At 35.7% G+C, this 13,905-nt stretch overlaps 1 protein-coding gene across 1 annotated transcript in view; it reads right to left on the bottom strand.

The window, feature by feature from the left end:
- The window catches only part of LOC148953338 (pre-mRNA splicing factor cwf19l2), a 269,907-nt gene that overhangs the window by 207,236 nt on the left and 48,766 nt on the right, over positions 1-13,905 (bottom strand). The gene's annotated exons all lie outside the window — the stretch shown is intronic.

Raw genomic sequence — 13,905 nt, 5'->3', positions numbered from 1 at the left:
AGGTTTACTTATAAGCTTGGTACGAATAACTCAAAGTAAAGAATTACAGTTGCTACCTAATATTTGGCAAGACATACAAAACATTTGTCTGGTTTATTCTAGAATATACAAATTTTCTTCAATATTTCCGGTAATTTACCCCTTTTTGCACTTTTTTGAGGTTGTTCCTCCCAAAGAACTTCAACCCTAAAGCTTTATTTTTGGAACTTCAATTTTAAAAGATATTTCTATTATACCAAATCTAGGGCAAGTCTAGCACCAGTGACTACAAAGGTAATGATTTTGTTTCTCGATTATTATTTATTTTATTTTTAATTTATATTCCCACTGAAAGATAGCAGTGGGGTGAAATAGAACTTTTATTTTTTAATTTCTATTCCTACTGAAAGATAGCAGCGGGGTGAAAGTAGGTTATAAAATAGCACTAATTTAAAATTTGTATAACTGTTAAGGTAAATGGGCAGAATATTTTTGGCATCTGCTAAGAAAAAAAAGTGGGATCAGGAGGAAACCATTAATTGCTGTTTACCTAATTGTTTTACCTAAAATACCTAATTGTAAATACTTAATTGTTCTTCAAAATTTTTAAGGAGGTAGTCTACATATGAAGTCTGATACTCTTGCCAAATATTTTGTGATACAAGTAAATTGGGAGCTGGGTATTGTCAATAAATTAAAATATAATAAAGAACAAACAATTAGTTCCTAGGCATGAAACTTGGTATAATTAAACATAAACTTAGTTAAACTGAGTAAAATCATAAGAAAGTCTACATGGTTACACAGGAAAAAGATTAGGCGGCTTTCACACTACGTATGTAATTTTATATACTGAGAGGTCAGGTTATGTTACATTAAGTGTAACCTAGGTCCTTTGTAGTCTTTTTACACTAGGTTAAGGAAAAATAGACAAAACAATCATAATCATTACCCAAAATCATCAAGACCATCATAATACATCATCATAAAATAAAAAATGCGGAATGGAAATTCAAGCTTTGATCAACCATGAAAGGTTTTCTAGGAAAAGTTTACAAATTAAAATAAATAAGTAATGGTGATTTCACACTAAGTTGTACAGCCTTTCACACTAACTTAACATAAGAATAGTATGTACTGTGCAATCACACGGAGCAAGACATTTGATGAAAAACGAAAAAAATATATAAATAATTAAGAAAACCAACAGAACCAGAACGTACTTGCATATAGAGCAAATTTGGTTTGTAACGACTAATACCCGGCCCCTTTTTTAAAACTGCATGAATGACCAGCTGTACATCTGCCTTGTATTTATTTGTCTGTGAATTATAAAGAGCCAGTTTAGTTCGTAATTTAGGAGTTACCATGTAAACTAGATATCCATATAGAACTTTTACTTAATTTTATGTTACTTAATATTATATAGTTGTATTATTCTATATAAATACAGATAAATATTCTATATTATTACTAACCATAGCAGTGGCAGATCAAGAGGAGGGCGCACGCCCCCTAGCGTAGTCTAAAGTAGTGTAATTTACTTAATTAACTCAAGTTTGCGGTAATTAAACTTGCTCCTAACGCAAAGTTTATCGGATCACCCTATTTTGGCCCCCCCCTAAAAAAATTTTTCGGATAAACCTATTTTGCCCCCCCCCCTTAAAAAAATCCTGAATCCGGCCCTGAATCATAGGCAACACAATAGCGCTGCCTAAGTAAAGAACAATGTTGGCACAATGTATTATGTATTTATGTTTTGGTTTTTTGGTTTCTTTTAGACAAGGGCACTTCGTATCGAAGAAGTTGTATTAGAAACTTCGAAAAGGGCTCATTCGACTGGAAATTGGAAAGGCTAGTGTCATTTTTTACAGCCGAAAGTGATCGGAAGGCAACTAACACACCTTCCACGCCCAGCATTCCCCCAAACATATCCAATCAAAATTGTTAGATATCTATTTGGTTCAACGTAGTTGAAATATCTAGAAATAATGTCTTTAAGGAGGACACTCTCCCTACAGCCCTCAAGGCAAGGGTTATAAGTTATGCAGTGGGGGCATATAAGGTTTTTATAGAAAGTGTTGTCGTAGAAACTTCAAAAAGGGCTCATTCGATTGGAAATTGAAAAGTTTAGTGCCTTTTTCAATAGTCGAAAGTGATTGGAGGGCAACTAACCCCCTCTCACGCCCAAAACTTACCGAAACACATCCAACAAAAATTTTGAGATAGACATTTTGTTCAACGTATTTGAAAGTTCTGGAAATTAGGTCTTTGAGGAGGATGACAGCCCCCCCCCCGAGCCCTCAGGGCAAGGGTTGTGTCATGCGCTTGGGGCATATAAGGTATTTATAGAAAGCGTTATCATAGAAACTTTGAAAACGGCTTAATATTATATAGTTGTATAATTCTATATAAATACAGATAAATATTCTATATTATTACTAACCATAGCAGTGGCAGATCCAGAGGGGGGCACACGCCCCCCTAGTGTAGTCTAAAGTATTGTAATTTACTTAATTACCTCAAGTTTGCGGTAATAAAAGTTGCTCCTAACGCAAGTTTATTGGGTCACCCTCTTTTGCGCCGCCCCCCTAAAAAAAAAGTTCGGATCAACCTATTTTGCCCCCCCCCCCCCTTGAAAAAATCATGGATCCACCCCTGAATCATAGGCAACACAATAGCGCTGCCTAAGTAAAGAACAATGTTGGCACAATGTATTATGCATTTATGTTTTGGTTTTTTGGTTTCTTTTAGACCAGGGCACTTCGTATCGAAGAAGTTGTATTAGAAACTTCGAAAAGGGCTCATTCGACTGGAAATTGGAAAGGCTAGTACCATTTTTTACAGCCGAAAGTGATCGGAAGGCAACTAACACACCTTCCACGCCCAGCATTCCCCCAAACATATCCAATCAAAATTTTGAGATAGCCATTTTGTTCAACGTAGTTCAAAGATCAGAAATTATGTCTTTAAGGAGGACACTCTCCCCACAGCCCTCAGGGCAAGGGTTGTAAATTATGCAGTGGGGACATATAAGGTTTTTATAGAAAGTGTTGTCGTAGAAACTCCAAAAAGGGCTCATTCGATTGGAAATTGGAAGGTTTAGTACCCTTTTTAATAGTCGAAAGTGATTGGAGGGCAACTAACCCCCCTCTCACGCCCAAAATTTACCGAAACACATCCAACAAAAATTTTGAGATAGACATTTTGTTCAACGTAGTTGAAAGTTCTGGAAATTAGGTCTTTGAGGAGGATGACAGCCCCCCCCCCCCAGAGCCCTCAGGGCAAGGGTTGTGTCATGCGCTTGGGGCATATAAGGTGTTTATAGAAAGCGTTATCATAGAAACTTCGAAAACGGCTCATTCGCATTGGAAATTGGAAAGGCTAGTGCCTTTTTAATAGGCGAAACTGATTAAAACGCAACCAACACCCCTTCCACGCCCACCATTTCCCCAAGCACAACCGATCAAAATTTTGAGACTCATGTGTTCAGTGTAGTTGAATGATCTGGAAATTATGTCTTTGAGGAAGACACTCCCCCCACAGCCCTCAGGGCATGAGTTGTAAGTTATGCCCTGGGGTATATAAGGTTTTTTAAAAAGCGCTGTTGTAGAAACTTAAAAAAGGGCTCATTCGATTGGAAATTCAAAGGGATAGTACCCTTTTTAATAGTCAAAAGTAACTGGAGGGCGACTAACCCCCCTCTCACGCCCACCATTTCCCCAAACACAACCAATCAAAATTTTGAGATAGACATTTTATTCAACGTAGTACCAAATTCTGGAAATTAGGTCTTTGAGGAGAACAACACCTTCAGAGCCCTCAGGACAAGGGTTGTAAGTTCAGCCCTGAGGGCATATAAGGATTTTTATAGAAAGCGTTGTCGTAGAAACTTCAAAAAGGGTTCATTCGATAGGAAATTCAAAGGACTAGTGCCCTTTTTATATTCGAAAGTGATTGGAAGGCAACTAACCCCCCTCTCAAACCCACCATATCCCCAAACACATCCAATCAAAATTTTGAAATAGACATTTTGTTAACGTAGTGGAATTTTCTAGAAATTAGGTCTTTGAGGATGACAACACCGTCAAAGCCCTCAGGACAAGAGTTGTAAGTTATACCCTGGGGGCATATAAGGTTTTTATAGAAAGGGTTGTCGTAGGTACTTCAAAAAGGGCTCATTCGATTGGAAACTGAAAGGGCTAGTGCCTTCTTTAATAGTAGAAATTGATTGGAGGGCAACAAACCCCCCTCTCATGCATATCATTTCCCCAAACAAAACCCATCAAAAATTTGAGATAGTCATTTTTTCAACGTAGTTGAAAGCTCCCTGGAAATGTCTTTGAGGATTACCCCCCTCCTCAAAGCCCTCAGGGCAAGGGTTTTAAGTTATGTCCTGGGGGCATATAGGGTTTTTATAGAAAGTGTAGTCGTAGAAACTTCAAAAATGGCTCATTCGATTGAAAATTGAAAGGGCTAGTGCCCTTTTTCATAGTCAAAAATGTTTAGAGGCAACTAACCCCCCTCTCCCACTCACCATTTCCACAAAAACATCCAATCAAAATTTTGAGATAGCCATTTCGTTCAATGTAGTTGAAAGTTCTAAAACCCCCCACACCTGTCAGGGCAAGGGTTGTATGTTATGCCATGGGGGCATATAAGGTTTTTTTATAGAAAGCGTTGTCGCAGAAACTTCAAAAAGGGCTCATTTATTTGGAAATTGAAATGGCTAGTGCCCTTTTTAATAGTCGAAAGTGATTGGAAGCAAACTAACACCCCTTCCACAACCTCCATTTATCCAAACACATCCAATAGCGATTATTGTTCAAAGTAGTTGAAAGGTCCAGAAATTATTTCTTTGAGGATGACATCCCCCCACAGCCCTCAGGGTAAGGGTTGTAAGTTATGCCCTGGGGGCATATAAGGTTTTTATAGAAAGCGTTGTTGTAGAAACTTAAAAAAGGCCTCATTTCATTGGAAATTGAAAGGCTACTGCCCTTTTTAATAGTAGAAAAGCGGTTGAAGGGCAACCAACCCCCCTCTCATGTCCACCATTTCCCCGAACACATTCAGACAAAATTTTGAGATAGCAATTTTGTTCAACGTAGTTGAAGGGTCCGGAAATTATGTCTTTGATGACGACAAAATTATGTCTTTGAGGGCATTCGAATGCCCCCGAACGCCCATCATTTCCCCAAACAATTCTGAACATCATTATGTTATAGCCATTTTGTTAAACGTAGTTGAAGGGACTAGAAATTACGTCTTTGAGTATAATACCCCCCCCCCTCCCCCGAGCCCTCAGGGCTAAGGTTGTAAGTTATGCCCTGGGCGCATATAAGGTTTTTATAGAAAGCATTTTCGCAAAAAATTCAAAAAGGGTTCATTCGGTAGGAAATTGAAAGGACTATTGCCATTTTTAATAGTCAAAAGTAATCAGAGGGAGAGTCAAGCCCCCCCCCCCCCACACGCCCATCATTTCCCCAAACACATTTCCGATCAACACTTCGATATAGACATGTTGTTGAACGTAGTTGAAAGGTCTGGAAATTATGTCTTTTAGGATGACAATGCTCACCCATAGCCCTTAAGACAAGGGTCGTAAGTTATGCCCTTGGGGCATATAAGGTTTTTATATAAAGTTTTGTTGTAGAAGCTTCAAAAAGGGTTCATTAGATTGGAAATTGAGAGGACTAGTGCCTAATTTACTAGTCGCAAGTGATAAGAAGGCAAATTGACTAGAAGACTAGACACTGCATCTGTTCAGCTAAAAAATGAACTGCTGCTTAAAATTGACCCCTCACCATGCTTAGACTGTGAGGATACAAACAAGCTTCACATTATTTTGTTCAAGAATTGGTCAAAGTGCTCAATCTAGCTTGTCCTTTATATTTAACACGTTTAAGACGTTAAAATAGACCCAAAAAAGCCTTGGATTACAAGAGGACTACTAAAGTCAATTCAATTAAAGAAAAGGCTGTATAAAAAGTATTTGTCTCATCCAAATGAGATAAATCAAGTTTCTTCTAAAGTGCACAAGAATTGCTTAACCAAAGCTCTATGGTCTGCTAAACAGCAATATTATTTAAAGGCATTCAATAATGCGCATGGATCTCCTAAGAAGGTGTGCTCATTAATAAATGATCGTATCGGCAACAAAAAGATGAATTCTCTTCCGGATAAGATGATGACCCCCGGATGGTAGTACAGCTGTTAGAGAAAAAATTAACGTTGCTAGCATGCTCAACAATCACTTCGCCAACATAGGTGAAAAGACGTCGGAAGAGGCATTCCTAAATTTAGTAACAAATTCTGCTGACTTTAAAAGTTTTTTACCCCCCTCTACTCACCGATCCGTATTCCTCCCCTTAGTGTTATCTGTTGAATTGATGATGGTACCTCGTCAACTCAAAAATGGACAATCAGAAGGAACTAAGGGATCTTCTCCGAATTTACTTAAATCGATTACGCCTAGTATATCCTATCTTGGCAGTAACCAAGTTTATACATGAAGCCTTGGATAAGGATAAAACTTCAGCTACTATATTTGTGGATATACCAGAAAGCGATAGATACTATAAGTCATATAATTTTATATAAAAAATTATCAAATTGTGGCATACTAGGTCAAGCTAATGCTTTAATAATGTCATATTTGAAAGACATGTCATATTTAGAGTTCGGTGCATTGATGGGGGCAATTTTAAGTCATTGCCTCCAAATCAGTCAAATGATTTTGGGGTACCTCAAGGTTCAATTCTAGGCCCTCTGTTGTTTTTAATTTATGTTAATGATATTAGTAATTCAATTGAGGACCTGGGGCTGACCGCACTATTCACTGACGACACAGCCTGTTCAGTTTCTCGGGTTGGTGAGGACAGTGTAAAGCATACTTTAACTTTTGTATTTGATGAACTAGTAGCATGGTTTACGGAGAATAGGCTAGCTTTGAATACTTCAAAAACTCAATTTTATAGCATATTCACGTACATCACGATCCCTTCCAGGTCTTAAGCTGATTAAGTCTTCACTGTCAAGTACAGAGATATCACCTGTTGATATTTTTTGTTACCTAGGTATGCTAGTTGACTTGAATTCAAATTGAAAGCCACATGTTAATAATTTAAGATTAAACCATGAAAGGAATGTAGGTATTAGAACTCTATGAAATTCGTTTTGCCTCTGGAAGCAATGCGTTCTATTTATTTTGTACTTGTTCCTTCTTACCTAAATTACTGTCCATTTATTTACTTGAATATTTTCAGATCAAATTTTATTACACTCCAAAGACAACAAAATGAGGCCCTTCGTATTTTAAAAGGCTTACTTCCGTCCCCAGTATAGCTTCAAATCAAGTCCTTCACAAAGAGCTGATATTAGTAACTTAACATTCTTCGTGTTGAACTGGCTCTTACTTGTCACTCGTTATTATTCAAGGTTAGGCAGAATCTCCTGACACTGCCTAACTATTTCTATTTTTTTGATGTGTCTATTCTTTTGAATTGCTGTGCCATCTTTGTACCTAACTCGCAATACACGCAAACTACGCTAGCCATTAGTAATTTCAGAGAGGTCCCATTTTTCTCTAGGAAATAGTGTGGTTGCTGCATGGAACCAATATGAGTCTGCTTTTGATTTGTTGTTAGGAATCTCAAAATAAGTTGAAGTCCTTCCTTTTGGACAGTTATTATTTATTGTAACTATATAGTTATTTTTATTATCAATTCGAAGTTTTGTTTTGTTTTTGGGTCTTTTTCTCGGGTTTTTATTTTCCTCTTGTTGTCCCATTGCTGGTTGAAAAAACTGAATTTTTTTTTGTTTGTTTATTGTCGGGTGGGATGTCTGCTGTGGTGTGGTGAGTGATTGTTATTATGTCTTTTTTTCCTTTTCTTCTTATTTTAAGTAATCATCCATATATTCCGTTATTTATTACTTTAGTTGTTTTATTTGTGCAAAACAAGCTTGTCTCTCTGCCAGATATTGGTATACTATGTATATTATGTATATATAATTTGAAAATAAATGGACCCAAACCACGCCCATCATTTCCCCAAACACTTCTAATCAAAATTTTGAGATAGCCATTTTGTTAAACGAATTTGAAAAGCCGGAAAATTATGTCTTTGACGATAAAAAATCCCCCAGTCTTCAGGACAAGGGTTTTAAGTTATACCCTGAGGGTATATAAGGTTTTCATAGAAAGCATGGTCATATAAACTTCGGAGGGGCCTCATTGGATTGATAATAAGTGCTCTTTCAAAGTAATCGTAGGGTAGCTACCCCCTCCCACACACACACACACACACACGTCGTATTGTCCCAAAATGCATCTTATAGAAATTTTGAGATAGCCATTCTATTGAAAATAGTTAAATATCATATAACAATTCTTTTGGGGTTGAAACAAACCCCAGAGATTAGGTGCAAGGGTTGTAAGTTACGCCCAGGCGGTATTTAAGATTTTTGTGGAAGGGATGGTTGTTTAACTTTAGAAAAAGCTCAGTCTTTTTCCCCTGAAAATGACAATGTCAATATGAAACGAGCAGAAGTTAATTAAAAAAACTTTTTCCACAAAATAAGTTTTTCAAAAAAAAAAAAAGTAAAGAACTTCACTAAACCAAAAATGAACAAAATAGAATCAAATAATCTACTAAGCATACAGCTACCACAAATCAGTATCAATAAATAAATGAAACCCAAAACAAACAGAAATTAAAATGAATAACAGTCAAACTCAAAACGAGCAGAAATTAATATGAGTATGGTTCTAAACCCCTATGCTTTCTAAAAGCCAGAATATAATTTGTACTTTACTAAAAAAAAAAAATCTTTTAAATGTTTTCATTTTTATAACTTTGAGAAATCAAAAGTTAATTAAGATTTTAAGGAATAAATATGAGTAAATGTATATTAAACTGACAATGCACATTTTTTTCAGTAAATTCATTTGAATTTTTTTTCAGTAAAGTACAAATTATATTCTGGCTTTTAGAAAGCATAGGGGTTTAGAACCTTTTTTAATAAATTTTATTTTATTTCTAATTAATTCTATATAAATATAAAGTTTTTACTTATTTTTATGTTACGTAATGGTAAAGTGTACATAGTAACAACAAATAGTAGAATTGGACGAGCAATTAATAAACTTCGAAAATAAATTAGCAAACTTTTCGCAGAAAACGTTCCAAGCTCGATCTAACTAAAATCTATATCCATTCCATGTTTTAATTTTTGAATTGTTTGCTCTTCACGATTACGACAATTTTCAACGATAATTATGATGGTTTTACGGACTTTTACGTTAGTTTAATGCGAAAAGGTTTGTTCAAGTGTGAAAGGTTGCATGTATTGCAGCATAACTTAGCCAAATAGTACAGAAAATTACATTTTCAGTGTCAAAGCCACTTTTGAATTTCGACTGGCCAAAATTCACGCATCAATAATCTTTTTGAATTTCCATAAAAAAAGTTAATAACTAAAAACAACCTAAAACAGATCCTGTACACTGATGCCATTCCTGGTTGTTTTTTGACTAAAAAAATAAGTTCTTTGAGTCTTTTGAAGATAGCGGCAAAAAAAGTGTATTTTGCGAAACAGTGTAGATGTATATTTTTGGTACGCTGATTATGCATCCTTTACATACGATTTAAAACAAAAATCATTCCAGTTCCAATACTATTCCTACTGAACTAAAATCATACAAAGATAAGCCACTCATGCATTTAATCTCTCTAAAATCTAAATTATATAAACTCAAGTTGTGGGAACATCCATAATTTTAATTGCGTTATAAACAATAACCCTCGAAAAATACTACACTTCAATAAACCCTATTAATTTATATTAAATTCCCTTTTCCCTGCAATTGATCAAAGGACAGCCATGGAACTCATTGGATGAACTAGGTCACCATTTCATTCACACAAATGAAAAGCTATTAACTAAGGTTTCTTTGAAGCATGATTAAGGCAGACATTTATGTAACCTGAATACAAATCTAAACACAAATATACCAGTAAGCTGAAGGCAGGTAAATCAAACAGTTAGTGGTAACGAATTGTAAGTAAGGAGTGACTCGGGCCAGTAGTAACCAAAACTCTAAAAAAAACGGAATTTCCATAACAATAGATACATCAAACGAATAAGTTTTAGTGTTGATTCCAGATATTCAGTTCATCAAGTTTAGTTTTGCCCATCAAAAGCTACAAGCCAGAGGAAATTTGCCTGATTTTCGAAAAAGAGGGGGACACACCCAAAAAAGTCGTACCGAAAATCACATCATCAGATTCAGTATATAAGAGAATTCTGCAGTAGATGTTTCAAGCTACTATTTAAAAAAAAAGTGGAATTTGGTTTTCTTTGGCATAAGAAAGACGACAGATGTGTCTTTATTTGTTTTTTTTTTTTTTTTTTTTTTTTATTTTTTTCCCCAGGAGTGACTATACCGAACCAATGGTCCTACAAGATAGGGAGAGAGCTTATTCGAACACAAGTCAGAAGTTCTAGAGGCCTTTCTAGGTGACTAAAAAGATTGGAGGACACCTAGCTCCCCTTCCAAGCACATTTTTTCCCCAGAGGCATCTGACCAAAATTCTATTTAATTCAGCATAGTTGAAAGGTCCAATAACTATACCAATAACTACGCTTTTGGATATGGCACGACCCTCTATAGCCCCTGGGGAAAGGGCTGTAAGTGCCCATATTGTTTCCATATAGTGTTTGTTGTTGGAAAAAATGTGAAATTTTTCGGGGTAACTTTCTGCGGGGGGGGGGAGGATTTGCCATGAGGAGAATTTTCTGTCAGGAGGAAAGTCTCCGGGGGAATTTTAAAGGAGAAATATCAAATGAGGTTGGGAGGAAGGAAGGGGATTTCCTAGCATGATTTGCAAAACAGTGAGAAATTGGTTTAAAAAAAAAAGCTTTTTCAACTGAAAGTAAAGATCAACATTAAAACTTAAAAAAAACAGAAATGATTCTGTATATGAGGGGGGCTGTCCCTTCCTCAATCCTCGCTCTTTACGCTATAGTTTGACTTTTTGTCTTAATTCTTTAGGAAAGACTACTTAAAGACAAGGCCCGTTGATTTTGAATGATTTTAAAGAGTTTTAAGACTTAAGCGTTAAGAGCAAGGGCTTAGGAAGGGGCACCCTCCGCATATACAGAAGAATTTATTTTTGTTTTAATTTCGCTTTCCTGCACAAGAGTTTATTTGATGCAATGAACTGTTCATGATACCTTGGACCTTCAGTAGGGCTTAGATTATATTAATTTATTACGAAACGACCTATTTAAACATGATCAGTAGGTAATCGCCGATGGGCAGACATAAAAGCACTGGCACTGGGCGGTTACCACAAACTATTTCACATACTTAAAAAAATAACTTTTAAATGTCTAAGTAATTTTTAAACTTCGTTTTCACACAAACTGATGAACAATCACATAAAACACAGAAAAAAAAAGAAAAAGGGGGAAAAAGAAGATAATAGCAATATAAAATAAATAATAACGTATATCTTCACTCTCTGAATCATGCTTCCTCACCCCCAAAACAAAAAAAGTTTTACTTTTTTTTAAACAAATGCTGGTGTTCAGCCGCCTTAACACTATCTGGGAGGGAATTCCATACCCCCTGTCCCAGATGTTTCATTTGAAATTCAGTTCGACTTCCACTCCTATACTCTGCTACCAGTTTATTAGCATTCATTGCATAATAATCATGCAAATAACTATTAGGTCGAAAAAAATATGAGGACACCGATGAAGACGATTCATGAAGATACTGGCAAGTAAAAGACACAGTCTAATAGACATACTTGTCCCACATTCATCACCTTTAATTTCCTAAAAACAAGCTACAGTATTATTAGTTTCTTTAACGTAGCCCCCTATCAAACGGACTGCCTTACTCTGTAATACCTGTACAAGCCTAAAATAACCCAAAAATTGCTAGCCCATAACATAAAGCCGCACGATATATAGGGCCCAATAATTGAATGATAAAGAAGCAATATCACCCGACCGGTAAGAAGTGCTTCAGTTGACATGTAATTCCATGGCCTCTTGCAACTTTTGATGCCACACCATCACTGTGACGTTTCCTTGACATATTGCAATCTAGGTAAAAACCTAGATACCTTATTAATTTAACATGTTCCAGAGAATTGACAGAAAATAATTCACCCTCCGAGATCTATGGACTTACCAATTCGACTAAAAACCATAAAACTTGTCTTTTTTACTTTAACTGCCAACATACTTAAAGATGTAAACACACTTAAATCGTTTATACCATATTTACATTATTAGTTAACTCATCCACAGAAACACCTCGCAAAGAAATAGCAGAGTCAACCGCGAAAGACGTAAGACACGAATCACGAAGGTAAAATCTCATACTATCTATAAACCAAATATAAAAGAGGACCCAGCACAGAACCCTGCGGAACACTACAATTCACAAGATATGGACTAGAAATTACACTATCAATTACAACCTTTATTGACCTCCCCTTTAAAAAAGGTTCAAACCAATTCAAACAAGCCCCTTTAACCACTAAAAGTTTAATCTATTTAATAAAATACTAAAATCAACCGTATCAAATGCCTTTTCAAAATCTATAACAACAGTGAGAGATATTTTTCCACTATCAAGACACTGATTCACAAAAACATATAGGCGCTGCACCGCATGTGTAGTTGAGTGACTTTTGCGGAATCCAAATTGAGTATCACTAAGGATACCATGATGTGTCAAGACTGGTAGAATCGTTGATGAACAACTTTTTCAAGTATATTCGAGAAAAGGGGAAGGATGGGTTACTTAACCTAAGTGGGTTACTTAGGTTAAGTAATCCAGCCCATATACTCAAAAGCGGCTAGTTAGGGATTACATAGCAGGATTTATTTTTAAAAAAATGTGTTTCACAAGCCCAGATGGATAAAATCTGTATGTCGGAGTCAAAACTTAGATCAAAATATAAAAAAAAAGCCAAAAAATTGAAAAGAAACTAAAATAATCTGACATCGAAAACAACTGCTTAAGGAATGCATTAAGGCGTAACAACATCGAATGAATTTCCATTCGTTGAATATTAGGTCAAGCCGTCGTACGATAGGAACACACTAGTCATAACAAAGAAACAAAAATATCAATAAAAATAAAAAAAATAGAAAACGAAGGAACAGACAATATAAAGAAGGAAGCTGTTGGGATGATTTAATAAAAAAAAATTTACAATGCAGGGTAACAAAAGTTTTTTCATATCTTGAAATAAAGTCGGGAATGGGGGATAAATTACCACAATCGTCATATACATTTCTAAAAGAAACGTTCATGGAACACAGAAAATTTCCATCTCAAAACTGAGATTTCATTTTCTTTTCTTTAATTTCAGATTAATTTTGCTGAACGAAAGTAAGTTGACTTATCCAGGAAAACTAGAAACAAAAAGAACATTAAATAAACATCACGAAGAAGATCTTCACGCCAAACGCTGCTATAATTTACAGATTTAACATTTTGTTCAACAACTTTATTTTACAGGATAGTTTATAATACCAAACTGTTTAATTTATAATATATTTACATTAATTTATAATACAAATGTATAATACAAGAGGGATATCATGATAGTATAATTTTCTCAAGGGTTATAACAAAAAATACCGCTTCATTTCATGCCCTTAATTTCAAAAACTAAAGGGCAATCCCTAAAACATACCTTACCCTTTAGCTACATCCCTTCGAGCCGTCCTAGCTGAGTAGTTAACGCACTGGAATTGAAATCCTGAGAACAGGGGTCAATGGTGTGACAAACAATCGTTATTTACGTCAATGGTGTGACTCTGTAGGTTCAGCTAGAGTCAACCCAGCTCCAAATAGGTACCTGGAACAATCAGGGGGGAAAAACACGCAAAGCCTCA

The sequence above is a fragment of the Artemia sp. Qi Xiang Cuo genome, chromosome 4 (assembly GCF_049724085.1).
Source record: "Artemia sp. Qi Xiang Cuo chromosome 4, ASM4972408v1, whole genome shotgun sequence".
In the NCBI taxonomy this organism is placed as follows: Eukaryota; Metazoa; Arthropoda; class Branchiopoda; order Anostraca; family Artemiidae; genus Artemia; species Artemia sp. Qi Xiang Cuo.
Note: the sequence above shows the minus strand (reverse complement) of the source record. Positions and strands in the feature narration are given on the sequence as shown.